This window comes from Uranotaenia lowii, chromosome 2, assembly GCF_029784155.1.
Source record: "Uranotaenia lowii strain MFRU-FL chromosome 2, ASM2978415v1, whole genome shotgun sequence".
Lineage (NCBI taxonomy): Eukaryota > Metazoa > Arthropoda > Insecta > Diptera > Culicidae > Uranotaenia > Uranotaenia lowii.
Window position 1 is genome coordinate 260,385,863 of NC_073692.1, and position 15,144 is coordinate 260,401,006.

The 15,144-nt window shown below is 35.7% G+C and overlaps 2 protein-coding genes across 2 annotated transcripts in view; both read left to right on the plus strand.

Moving 5' to 3' along the window:
* Nucleotides 1–15,144, plus strand: part of LOC129749181 (TWiK family of potassium channels protein 7) — a 613,556-nt gene that overhangs the window by 246,793 nt on the left and 351,619 nt on the right. The gene's annotated exons all lie outside the window — the stretch shown is intronic.
* The window catches only part of LOC129742557 (uncharacterized), a 40,803-nt gene that overhangs the window by 24,666 nt on the left and 993 nt on the right, over nucleotides 1–15,144 (plus strand). The window lies entirely within an intron of this gene.

Sequence of the window (15,144 nt, forward strand, 5' to 3'; positions counted from 1 at the left end):
TCCATTAAATATTTGAACGGCCTTCTATTCAGCCCACAAGTAAACGTTTAATCAGCAAAAACAAAAAATAATTCTCCTCTCCTCTCTTATTTTGGTCATCACCAGCCCATGTGGTGCTGCCGATTTCTCGGCATCCATCTTTATTCTTCCCATCCCCTCCCTCAATTGATCATACTTAATTGCTTTGCTTTCAATTTTGTTCGATACATGCCTGCACGCACGCCAGTTCTGCTACACAATTATTTGATTTGCTTACTCAACCTAATGGAAAAAATTAGTCCTGGTACCAGATTTGAACCCCATCCTCCGAGATGATAGCCGAACACGCTGCCACGACGCCACGCCAAGATGTTGCCTTACCGGCAGCTAAAATTTGAAGTGGTTATAAGCTTCCTAGAATACCCGCAAGGGCAACCAGCGGCCAGCAGCAAAGACGCATGTTGATTATTAAACATTACGAAACGGCATATAAATCAATGATCCGTTAAAATAATATCGGTTTAAAAAAAATGAAATTCCATGTTTATAACTGTTAAGCATAAAATTATACAAATTTTTGATTTTATCTTGATATTTATTCAATGAATTGCTTCAACTGTTTTTCAATGTGTGATAAATTCGTGGCAAGTAAATACAGTTGGACAAAACTTTATAAAGTCAAAGTATTTACTCTTTTCAAAAACAATCATTTGCGAGTTAGCTTTAAGTTGTTCTGAGTTGAAGTTTCAAAATAAATTAAACATTTCAACAATTTCCAAGCTCCAAAAAATGATTTATTTATTATATGCCCTTTGGTGATGTTCGTTCACATTTCATATTCATGAAATGGCGGACATGTCTCAAAAAAGGCTACTTGAGGAACTATCTGGAACTTCGATTCCATAGAAGGCTATTTGAGATCCAATTTGCAACTTTTATTCTGAATGATGCGATTGACATGTCACAGAAAATGCTATTTGAGGAACCTTTTGGAACTTGAAGTTCACAGAAGGCTTTTTGAGGAACTTCATAGAACTTGAAGTTCACAGAAGGCTATATGAGACCTAATTTGTAACTTTTATACTGTGTGGATGCGATTTACATGTCACAAAATAGGGTAATTGAGAAACTTCTTGGAACTTGAAGTTCACAGAAGGCTATTTGAGACCTAATTTGTAACTTTTATACTGTGTGGGTGCGATTGACATGTCACAAAAAAGGCTATATGAAGAACTTTTTGGAGCTTCAAGTCCATAGAAGACTATTTGAGGAACCTTTTGTAACTTTCATGCTCACATTCGAGAAAATTTGGTACCAATTCCCTTTGAAACCTTTATTCAGCGAAAATTGAACTTTGGAGGAACGAGTTTAAGTAGATATGAGACTTTTGGTTGCTTGGGCGGGCTTATGTTTAACGACAAATTTAGCTTTTGATCGAATTCATCGATTGAACAACTCAACAAAGTAAAGAAACCTGAAACACCGTGCCATGAATGCATAAAGTGTTGCCTTTCTTTCGGAATTCATGAACATACAGGAACATAAACTTAAGAACTGGAAGAAAAAAGTTCGTTTCTCTGATGAAATGTCTTTCAACATTAAAAAGAGTACATTCTGCAAGATTTTTCAAAAAGAAGAGTACGCTCATTTCTCGATCGAAAAAGAGTACATGTAGAAAAAGTCGAATTTTGCAATAAAATTTAGCTATCAGACCATTTCTTGAAATCCAAGATGAACTTTAAAGCCGTTAATCACTGAAAATCGCATGAAACTCCCACAATATACATATGTAGGTATATAAGTTGGAATGGATCAATGAGTAGAAGTCGAATTTCGTTATCAGACGCCATCTTCAAATCGCTAAACTTTAAAATGCTGTAGATGTCTTAAAATCGCATGAAATCTTCACAAAATGGTATTAGGTAAAGGGCTTATCTAAGGCAAGAATAATTTCTAAAGCTGTAGAAGAGGTTGAAGCTATACCATCAATATTTTATCACATAAACCTTTAGTGTTTTTTAGATTTAACCTACGTCCAATTGTTCGTTATGAGGAAAATTCAGCACTAATATTCTATTTTTCTCATTTTGGTTTGTTGAGAGTTGGTGAAAACTGTACTAGACGCACCAGCGGGGCGAGATGGCCCATGCTATTATTTTTCAAAAATATGCCAACTCATGGCTACGAATGATGTTTTTCTTCATTTTTGTTGCGGCAAACAAGCTTTTCTATATTTTCTTAGGTGAAAGTATCATTAAAACGACTAAAATTCTTAAAAGCAGAAGGAATCTTCGTGAAACTTATAATTTTTCATGATTATCATTTCAGCTTAATGAAATTCCAGCTTTTCTTTTTTCCAATCGTATGCCCCTTCGGATGACTATAAATATTTTTTATATTTCATTTAATTTTCACAAATTTTAACTTAAACCAATCAACCAAATTGGGCAGAATGCGCGCCAAACCACGTGTTTGACGCTCAAATTTAGAATATGTTTATTTGTTTATTTGAATTAAAATGACAATCTGACATAGGTGTCTCAATGAAAACTAGCATATTACATGATACTTTTCTTTATTCCTTAATCGGTCACTTAAATAATATTCAATACGGCGTTTAAAAGTTGCAGTGTAAACATTGAAGTCGAAAACATTATAATAACGTAAAAAGCACATTTTCGCGGAACGAAGAGGGTCGTTGCTGCCATAGCTTGTGTTTCTGGGTTCCAGATAGAGCCAGTTTCTATTACGCAAGGTTCTTTCTGGAGCATAAATATTACAGCGCGAAAGTAGCCAGAAGCAGTCAATTTCGTTACGAAGTAGGGTAAATGATCTTGAGCGGAACTAGTCGAAATCTGATCTTGAGCGGAACCATTTACTTTTCCTAAGATCTAGGCAATGATTATTTATGAATCTTATCAAAATGTTGAAATAACACATTTTCAAGATTTTTTCATACAACCTTTGTCATTTTTGCTAAAATTTATGAAATGAAATAATTTTATTAGAAGCTTTAAAAACATACGCATTTCTGCGGCAATTTTCACCAATCTAAGCTGACTTTGAACGTCAATTTATGTAAGCCTTGGCCGTTATAAACTGATTCTTAATGGAAAACTCTTAAAAAAGCAATATTCGTGTTTTTGTAACAAGTTTTCCATCAAAATATCAAATAATCGCGTGGTTTTTTAAAGTAAAATATGATCTTGAGTGGAACCATCTTTGATCTTGAGCGGAACTATTAGCTTCCAAAATAAACTGCTAGGTGCGCTGCCTTATGCCTTATGTCCCACACGCGGTTTTTACCCCTGAATGTATGCAGCAGCTTTGTATTTTTCTCATTATATCAACTTTAGAGACATAAAATATGTTAAATTAATTTCGAATAGAACCAACAATTACTTTGATTAGTGTCACAGCATACCAAACCAGGCACACAAAAATTTATTCTTCCTTTCAGAGGGACGATGAGAAGGAGGAAGAAGGCTTTCTACAAATTGTTTTGTTAAGTTCGAAAACTAATGAAGTCAATAAAGCAAAGAAATTATTTCAGAATAAGAATCAATCTTCATTGCCATTACTATTCGAACTTCAAGAAGCAGCTTTCATTTTAAGAGGTTGTTCTTTATGTTGAAATACCTATTGAAAACTTTATTCTAATAAACACAAATTCAAATATTTTTACCACAAATCCCTTCAGTTCTACAAAGTGTAGCAATTTATCATGAATTTTCAATGAATTTAAAAAAATGAGTATCACGGAAATCCATCACAGAATATTCGGATAAAATCACAAAAAATCAGAATTTCTTTTCAAAAACACCTTGATTAAGAGAAATGTACATGTGTGTTTTTGCAAAATCTGTAAATTGAGGCATCTACTTTTGTATTACTGACTTTGTCGTTACCTTCAAAAGTTGTTCGGGGCAATATGACCCTTAACACGCATATGCAAATAATCAATAATCATTCAAATATACTAACGAATTGAACTTTTTAGATAAAAAAAACTTAAATTTGAGTTTTGATATTCAAATCATTCGAAATAAGATACAGTGAATCAAAGTGAATTTGAAAGGATATTTTGAGAACAACTTTGGAAGGCTAAGTTTTAATTATTAACGTAAAAACATTAATATTTGAACTTAAAAATATTTAAAGATGAAATTTAATCTTAGCCACAATCAGCGAGAGACCGATGGAACGACGATCCGACAGCGTATGAAGTCCAAGCAGGGCACAACGATGAGCGTATGGCGGCAAATTTAAAGGATTCTCCCAAGAGCGTAACGCACGAACCGACGTTGGATGGCTTCAAAACGTGCTTTCCATGAAACTTCAAAAGGCCACCATACTAGGTTCACAGATTCCAAAATCAATCGCACCAGGCAGCAATACAGAGCTCGCAAGCACACTGAATCAGTTAATTCTTTGCTCAAACGTATAAAAAAATCCCAGCATTCGGTTTTCCTTTTCGAGTACCACAGAGTAATTTTTTTTTTTTTAGGTTTTATTTTTGACACTTTACCAGCATTATGGCATTCGTGTCTAACCACAGAGTAATGAATGCTGTTAACTCTTGAGAAAACCGAATACCAAGCGAAATATCATTCTTTTTATTTGCTGAGTCCTAAACTACGATAAGAATACCTTATTATATCAAATTTCATCCTTTTTCAAGTTTAAATGGTGCTCCAAGATTTGATTCCAAAAAATCGTCTGCTGCCATATTTGTCACAATATTAGCCAAGAAATTGAATATCGTTGCCTACTTGAAGGCGTTTCGCCTATAACGTTCTCAAAAAGTGTATTTCAAAAAGCGAAATTTTCGATACGTTTAGCAATAACAAATGAGTTTTTGCCAAAATATGTTTAGTTTACATAAATGCGATGAACATTTTACTAAAAATTTGATATTACAATCATTATATTCCATATTATCAATATTCTGTTTCTGATCGCCTTTATGGTATGGTGCGTTCTGTCCACTAGTTTCGGCGTTCTGTGTGTTCTCTAGCTGGTTGAGTTTTAACAAAAACATCATCAACATTTAGTTTTTATCGTTATTTTTCGTTTTAGTAAGAAGTAAAATAAATCTCTGAATCGTCGTAAACGTTCAATTCGGTTTTTACATGATTTTTGGCGCTGTAAATAGCGTTAATGCTTAACTGGTGCGTTCTGTACAGTTTTCCCCTATACATAGCGGTAGACATGGAAGGCGTAAAGGTTTGACTTTCATTATGAATCTTTAATTTTCACAGTAAGTTGGAAAATCAGATTTCAACGGAATTACCTTCACGAAGATGTGTCGGTGAGAACAGAATTGAGGAAAAAATAGTGGAAATCCCCATAGGTTTGTGGGGGTTTGTTTATGTTCAAACATTTTCGAATTTTCTTTCATCCCACAATTGTTTACATGTTCGATTCGCAACACTCGCAACACCGAAATTTTCCTTCACATAACAATTTAGGCAAACAACATGGGGTGGAAGATGTAATTTTCGCCTCAATGCCTGCGCTATTTTCCTCGACCGACCAAGAATCGGGAAGCCATTTTTAGCCCAGCAGCGTGTGCGTTTTGTTCAAGCACCATTTCCCTCCCCACTTCTTGAGTAGGGCCCACTTGAGCTGAAGCCAAACAACAACAAGAACGATAGGTAGCCTACCTCAGCACGCAGCCAGCAGTCAGCAGTTGATTCGGCACCTATAGGTTTGGTGAGTGTATAGAAATGGAGCAAAGAACTTCTCAAAATAGGATCAAATTCGGTTTGCCAAATCGTGAACCCATTTTCCGAGGAAAACGATTTAAACTTTGCACGTCTATTAGAGGGGCTCTGCCTGATGTGTTTTGGGGGTGTGTTTGAGCTACCAGAAAGCTTAAAGAGGAGGGACGCGGATGGAAGTGATGGTGTTGTTTTCGGTAGATACAAATTGCGTACGTCTTAATTGAAGATTGCCTCCTCCAGCTTAGATGGTTTTGATGTGAAAGAGCCTGGCAGGAGGACCCTTCGATGAAGGATCCCAAATTGGTGCTCCCAGAGGCCATCATCAGAGGGAAGTAAACCGAACACTCCGCCCCAAACGAGTTCCTGGATGGAGACGAGGAATGCTAATCTACCACCTGATTTACGGCTGTCAAAACTCGGTATGGTGGAGAAAGTGAAGTGAAAAGCCAAGCGTCGTCGTCGTCTCATGATGGCTCTCGTTTTACATACACATCTATCTAACCCAACAAAACCCGTCCTTTTAAACGGTAAATGTTCCTCTGCAAACAACAATGCTACAGCGACTTCTTTCGAGCGTCCTTCTGGCAAATTGTCTCTATTGACATAAATGTTTTGGAAATATAATATCCTTGTCTTTTGAAGTTTGTTGTTTGTTTCACAGTATAAATTGTTTTTATTATACTCTTTCGTAAAAGGGGGCAATAAAAAAACAAACCGTATATTAATGACAGCGATAGCAGATATTGGGAGGACGATACATATTCAAAAAGAGCAACAAACAAAGGCTTGGGGATGATGAAAATCGTTGCTTGGAATTTCTCGCTGTGTGAAGCGATATCATTAAAAATCGAAACATATACCGGCCATAAAGCTTCAATCGAAACGTTGGATAATGCTGTCATGTTCATTGCTGTTCATGTGATATTTTCTTTGTTCGAATAAATGCTAACGATGAAAGGATTCAAATGATGTGTTGAAGGACAGTACAGAGAAGCTGCTAACAATTTTCTCCCCGAATTAAATTTAACAACGAAATGAAAGTATTGCCAACTGCCAGTATTATGGGATTCAATTTTAATTGCAACTCAAAATGTGAACTGTAGGGTATGATTGAATACACCATATCGCATTTCGCTCATCAAGGCTGAAGGGCGCACAATAGTGATTTTATTTGGTACATTAGACTGAGTCGATTTGGGGTCATATTTGAATTTCTCAAACCCTGGGGCCTAAAAAGCTTCGTTTTGATTAAAAACTCATGATTTTTTGCAGAGTTTTCGAATAACGTTTACTTGAGCAAATTTTAACTTTTATGTTTGTCTGGGATATTGAAAATTTTGTACAAAAATCAATATCATTTTCATTATTTTTTTTTGTAGAACCGAGCCTGCTAATGATTATTGTGCCAATTTATAAATTCTCCAAAAGAAATTTTCCGCTGAACAACTTTGTCGAAGACTGTAGCTTCGTATCTTACTAAGCAAAAAAGATATTAGTTGTTTACAAGGGGCATATCTTTTGTTAGTGAAAAACTATAAATTCTATTGACATCACTGTTGGTGCCTCGTGGAGTATTGCATGAAAAGTACTCATGCAATTCCAATTCAACATGTTTAAAATTCATGCAATGTTTCCAGGTGAATTAGGACATACTAAAATTAAATCACTTATATTTATTAAAATGAAACTAACCACTCCGTCCGGTAAGAAAAATGGTTGCTTCGTATCAAGCTCAGTTCTGCAACACTGCTCACAGGTTAAATCAGATCGTTAATTTTAATATCGGTGGTTTAAATATTTTGGTAGCCGAATAGCTGTAGAGTTCTATGTCCCTATGTATGTTTGTAGGTACGCAAGTTCTCGATTGCTTTTACATTCCATTTACCAAGCGATCGAAATATCGAAAATATTTGACTATACAGCAACGCGTCAACACATTCAGAGTTTCGCCGTACGTTCCAATCGAAATTCAACTGCATCGCAAATTTCCGGCATTCCTGCAATCGTGAGCTGATGTTTGCTTTAATTTTCAATGAAATGCGTAGCTCCATCAGGATATTCGGGAAGTTAAACATCGTTCAAGTAGGTACCTGTTACTTATCGGTGTGGCACACGGGGAATGTATCGGATTACCTTTGGGAATCATCCGACTCGAGTGGGGATTTCGAGCTGAAAGAAGTTATATTTTGTTTCCAAATGTGATATAATTTCAGAAGAAGTAATCTTAAATCAGTTAAGGGAATCTTTTCATTCGCCACACACAAACACAAAACAACCAAGTTGATTCAATTGATTTCAACTTATATTGTTCTCTCGTTGAGCCAAAGCATCTTAGAAATAAAAAGCAGAAAGCGCATAAAAACCTGAAAAGACACTTCCGCTAGCTGCGTATATAATAATTTAGATTATCAAGAAGCATGCAACCAACTAGCCATATGTATTAATACCTCCTTCGAAGAATATAATTAGAAAACAGAGAAAAACATAAAGTCCAACCCTAGAAACTTCTTAAATTGTGTAAGTTCAAAATTGAAAAGTAATAATTTTTCATCTCGTATGCACTTGGACAGCTCTACCGGTAATAATTTCCATAAAATATGTAATTTTTGCCAATTTTTTCCAAAGCATTTACACTAGTTATTCGGAAGCCAATCATACTGCGATTTTCGATTATTTCTCCGGCTCAACATCATTTACTGTGGTAGATTCAATCATTCTTGACAAAATACACGAACCAATTTGCTCCCTATATAGTTCCAAAGGACCCGGGCCTGAAGAAGTTCCTCCATTAATTGAAAAAAAACTTGTAAATGAATTTAGTATAGCCTTGTTTCTTCTGTTGAACTCATCATTGAAATCCGGTATTTTTCCTCAAGTATGGAAAGAATCTTTTCTTGAATCCATTTCATGTCGGGGAAAAAGTCCGACATTAAAAATTACCGTAGTATAGCAATCTCATCGTGCATACCGAAACTTAAAAATTAAAAATCAATTAAAAACATTCAGAACTGAAAAGCAACATGGATTTGTTAAAATACGATCTACAACGATTAATTTACTTGAATTTGTTTCTTATAATATCCATTCCATGGATCAAGAAAATTTCGTTCAGGTTCTATACACAGACTTCAGTGAAGCTTTTAATAGAATCGACATCCCTATAGGAGAGAGTGGGAATACTTGATCCCTTTTCTTATTTTCACCATATCTTTTTGGAAAAATTTAGCAACGTGCACTCTTTTACATTTTCTGACAGCGTGTAACTTCAAGTTTCTATGCTCCTAAAATTAGAACGATACTTGAACCCGTAGATGAACTAGAAGCATTTTCGTGGGAGTAAAAAAATTGCGATATTTTTGAAGTTAGGGGAGACTTGATCCTTTATTCAGGAACCCCTAATTCATGGAAAAAATCAAACAAAACACCAAAATAGAATGTTAATTGACTATTTTGGTCATGTTTGTTCTCATTTCACAATCTATAATTGTCAGAAAAAAAATCTATAGCTTATTCTCAACCCTTATGACATTGCATACTTACGGGCGCAATTTTTTATAAACATGAGAAAATCAATTATTTTAGCCCTTTTCTTCAGATATTTGATGGATGAATATTAGCTATTGGATAATTAATAGTAATCTCGTAATCAGCAATGACCACGATCCATTGAGAAGAAGAATATACCGGGATCATTTGTACCCATATAAAGTCTGCTTCATTTAATATTGGAACAAATTCTATTGCTCATTGTGGCGCTCCTAGTGGACGGATTTGGAAACTTTTTTCACCCACGTGTCGGGAAATTCATTACCTTTCACCATGTATTTATGTCATAACACCAAACGATAGCATTTTGTAAACAACCGCCATGGAAGCCGAACGGAGAGATCAAATTGTGCACAGTTTTCTTGAAAATCCATTGTTGTCGGCATCGAAGCTAGCTAAACAGCTTAAAATGCCCAGAAATACCGTATGGCGTGTTATCAAGCAGTACAAAAAACATTGACGACGGCTCGGAAGCCGCATTCGAAGCGTCGGAGTGGAACTGTTGACCGGAAACTGCGTGGGAAAGTCATCAAGGCCGTCAAGAGGAATCCCAATCTTTCAGACCGCGATTTGGCCAATAAGTTCCAGGCCGCTCACAGTACGGTGCGACGAATTCGTCCTCGGGAAGGAATAAGGTCATTCCGAGTCAGCAAACAGCCAAATCGGACGCTGAAGCAGAACAATGTGGCCAGAATCCGTGCTCGAAAGTTGTACGACCAAGTGCTGACTAAGTTCGACGGATGTATTCTGATGGACGATGAGACCTACGTGAAGGCGGACTTTGGGCAAATCCCAGGTCAAAAATTTTATTTGGCGACGGCTCGGGGGGATGTACCTGCAAAATTTAAGTTCGTGTTTGCGGATAAATTCGCCCGCAAGTACATGATTTGGCAGGGGATATGCAGTTGTGGACAGAAAACCAAAGTCTTTCTCACTGACAAGACAATGACATCAGAAGTCTACAAAAAAGAGTGCCTACAGAAACGGATTCTGCCGTTTATTCGTGCCCACGACCGTCCAGTAATGTTTTGGCCGGACCTCGCAAGCTGCCATTACAGCAAAACGGTTATGGAATGGTACGCAACGAACGGGGTCAGCGTAATACCGAAGGACCTCAACCCCCCAAACTGCCCCCAGTTCCGGCCGATAGAGAAATACTGGGCAATCACGAAGCGGAGGCTTAAGGCAAAGGGAAAACTTGTTAGGAACATGACTCAAATGAAGAACTGGTGGAATCAAATCGCCAAAACGGTGGACGAAAAGGGTGTGCGCCGCCTAATGTGCCGTATTACGGGAAAAGTACGAGAATTTCTTCGAAACAGCAATGAATAATTTTTTTAATTTTTTTTTTATGAAAGGGTAAAGAAAATGCTACATTTGTATGAAAAACAAATTATGAATTCGTTAATAAATGACTGAACTACACGCAATTGTTTGTGTTCCAATATTAAATGAAGCAGACTTTATTAGGGATCAATTGTACCCAAAATCAACATTTAAGAAAACTTTTTCCATTGCTTTGAAAATATTGTATTTTGAAGTTCATTTTACACTCGAAAGATTGATGTATTGGAATAAATATTTTTGTTATAATATTTCCATGTTAGGAACATTTTAAAATGTATGTTGTATGTATGTTGATAATCCACCATGGGTGCACGAATTCACCGCAGTTTTACCAAAGTATGGGTTTTTGCATTATTTAGATAGCTTGACACACTTTCAATGCAGTGTACACCATACCCGGCACCATGGCTTCGTATGAGCTGTTATGTAGTGAATGTATTACGTGTAACTGTGAGTATAATTTGGATGAATGAGTAAGTCAGTTGCACAACCAGTCAAAAATTTATAACATTTTTAATGTTATACATTTACTACAGGTATTCCGGCAACCGTGTATATACCTGGCCAGCTGGCAATTGAATGACCATTCTTATTTATTCATTCATATGGAAAAAAACATCTTACCATTTTCGAAAGCTCATCTTACCAAACCAAGAAACCTTACCACTATCCTTTAGTGTTGACTCATTCTTCATGTAAATTGTACTTTCATATTCATCATCAATCACCATTGCCCATTGAAAATTCTTGTTATGTAGTTTGGCAAGTATTTATTTTAAATTTCCCACTCTCACTTCTCCACCCCACCGTATAAATGCAGTAGAAAATTTTGCAACTTATTCACAACCACTACCCTTCAATTTCACGTTGGACTTGCTTTTCAAATACATTGACTTCCACTTTGCATCATTTTTCTACTTTTCTTTCTTTACACGCATTTATACAACTTTGAAAATAGCACTTTTTATGCGTAGGATATTAACAAGCAACTCGAACAGAATAAAAAGGCAAGAAGAATCTTTGCACTGTGCCCTATAGGGGAACATGTCCTATTATGCGCCACCTAAGCGAATCGCTGATTTTCTATGTATTCCACGTACAAATTGTGTTAAAAATGGGTGCAATCTTTGAAGAAAATTGTTTTCTACAAATGCCTATGATTTTTTTATCACTCAAATTGCTATAGTTGCTTCAAAAACTTGATTTTAAAAAACCTTATTCAAAGCCACAGAACAAAACTGTGTTGCAAATACGCGCCGCCGTGTATTCAATACGCGCCTAGCAGCCGAACACACCCGAAAGCATCCGAAGACCGAAAACACACCAATACTTACAGACACTTTGAATGAAACTAAACTCAAAATGGACTAATCAAAATTTGAAAAAAAAAATAAAAGTAGATTTTTTGGGCTGAATTAACGCTCAAAATAAGGTTTTAGACTTTTTGTTCATTTTCAATGAAAATTGGCCTTTTTGAAAAATTTATGCTATTTTCAGCCTACTACGATTGGCGCGTTATAACGAGCGCATGGGCCGTGATAAAACATACCCATAAAACGCATACCATAGCGAGTTCGGTATAATGTTTTAGCATTAAATCGTAGTTTAGATTCTCCTCTATCGATGTGTCAGAAAATATTGTCTTATTCGTTTTTCTCTGCTTGGTGACACCTTATTAAAAGTGTTTTAAAATTTAGATCGAAGTGACGAAAAACCTAAATTGTGAAATTATCACGACACAGGAACATTTTAAGGAAAAATTCATACTTGCCATGACCAATCACAGCATTTAGAACAAATTGGTAATATTTTGCAGGCTTAAAATGCTTCAGATTCTTCAAAACAAGGGTGGCGCGTATTAGCCACATGGGGCGTTATATGAACTTTTCCCCTAGTCCCATTTTCTACAGCGTCGGCTTACTGTGATATTTGACGCTAATTCTGAATTATTCTCACTTCAGGTAATCAGCACAGTATTCCACTCACATACTGTAGTTGTTATCGCCTATTCGATCAATTTCCTCCACAGAAGCCAAGTAGGTAGGGGAAAAGTTCATATAACGCCCCATGTGGCTAATACGCGCCACCCTTGTTTTGAAGAATCTGAAGCATTTTAAGCCTGCAAAATATTACCAATTTGTTCTAAATGCTGTGATTGGTCATGGCAAGTATGAATTTTTCCTTAAAATGCTCCTGTGTCGTGATAATTTCACAATTTAGGTTTTTGTTCATTTCGATCTAAATTTTAAAGCACTTTCAATAAGGTGTCACCAAGCAGAGAAAAACGAATAAGACGATATTTTCTGACACATCGATAGAGGAGAATCTAAACTACGATTTAATGCTAAAAAATTATACCGAACTCGCTATGGTATGCTTTTTATGGGTATGTTTTATCACGGCCCATGCGCTCGTTATAACGCGCCAATCATAGTAGGCTGAAAATAGCATTAATTTTTCAAAAAGGCCAATTTTCATGGAAAATGAACAAAAAGTATAAAACCTTATTTTGAGCGTTAATTCAGCCCAAAAAATCTACTTTTCAATTTTTTTTAAATTTTGATTAGTCCATTTTGATTTTATTTAAATTCAAAGTGTCTGTAAATATTGGTGTGTTTTCGGTCTTTGGCTGCTTTCGGGTGTGTTCGGCTGCTAGGCGCATATTGAATACACGGCGGCGCGTATTTGCAACACAGTTTTGTTCTGTGGCTTTGAATAAGGTTTTTAAAATTCAAGTTTTTGAAGCAACTATAGCCATTTGAGTAATAAAAAATCATAGGCATTTGTAGAAAACAATTTTCTTCAACGATTGCACCCATTTTTAACACAATTTGTACGTGGAATACATAGAAAATCAGCGATTCGCTTAGGTGGCGCATAATAGGGCATGTTCCCCTAAACAAGAATGTGAACATCACACAAATTCAATTTCACACGGCCGCCCATTTAAGTAGGCCATGATTTTTCTTCGCAGAGCCGCGTGTCACAAGCCGAAACACGTAAGAACATGTTCATTTCGGACAGAAACAGATGCTTTCAATTTCCCAACATTCAACATCTCAATGAATGATCCATTCCGATTGTTTAACCAAACAACATATTTCAGAAGTTCACAAGTTTAACAGCTATGATTTTTGAAATGTATTCTCGAAAAAAAAAAATCATGAACAACGCACAAGCCTTCCTACAGAAGGACAATCATCGACAAAAAAAACTAGTTTTCGCGGATTGAACACTTAATCTTCATTATTCACTATCCACTGTATTTTCTTTGAGTGTTCTGTTTTCACTAGTTTTCGAGGTAAAATATTTTCTTTCATTACTAAAAAAAACATTTGTAGATCCCGTTCAACTTCTACTGACGCAACGAGAGACGAAACAAAAATCAACCGCACGCCACTAGAGCACGATGGAAACTGGGATGTTGGGAACATTTTAAAATGATGAAAAAAGATCTTCAAATCACATTTTTTTTAAATTTTTCAAACAAAGTTCAATAACCCAAAAACTTATTTTGTTAAAATTTTTTGAGCTTCTGAGCTTAAAAATGAAGTTGCGTTCTATGAAACGGTGCAAAATTATTCAAAATATTTTTTCGTTTCTCGAATTGTTACTGGTGTAATTTCAATATGTTTATATTTTTATCATCGAAGTTTTGATCAAATGAAAGGTATGAATTTATAATAAAATATATAGGCTCTTCCACAACTCGAAACCTTAAGAGCATGTTTTTCTCGAAATTGAAACTTTAAAACAATTATAACTCCTCGGTTCACAAGGCCTCACATAATCTTTTATGATTATCCTTTCATTTCCATATTGTAAAAAAAACAAGTTCAAGTTAAAAAGAACACTTAATCAGCAATATTTCCACGCATTTGAGATAATTAATTCGATAAATTTAAACGCTTTTCGAATTCGAAAGACGATTTCAGACTCTTAAGTACTCAATCTTGTAGAAGAATCAACAATTAAATGACATTTTCACATTATTGAAAACTCATATACCATAGCAGACACAACTACGAAGCACAATCGTGTTTCGTGTTTTTTGAATTGGTTTTACGAGACTTGAAATAGGTTTTGCATGATTTTTAATACTATTGTTAAAAAAACTCGAATAGTGATAAAATCGAAAAACTACTGTATGCGCATCTAGCCCACCCAGTTTCGGATATCGACTTTTTTTTTATTATAAGATGATTTTCTTAAAAACTGTAAGAGATATTAACAGAAAATTGCTCTAACGTATACGATATAGATGTCCGCTCATGGGCCTATTGTTTTCAGACTCCTACCTAGTGGAATATGGAAGAATTCTCCTTAGTATGTGCATTTTGCCCGCCTCTCCCCTTTGTGCATTTCGTGTTTCAAATTTTCGTCTTGTTTGACCAATATAAACCGCTGGACAAGTCTTACATGGAATCTCGTAGATTCCAGATCTTACTTCCGGTGGAATTTTGTCGTTCAGCGACACCAAACAATCCTTTAATCATTCAATCATTTAATGTGTTGATCTTGTACGTAACTTTCAAAACATGTTTAG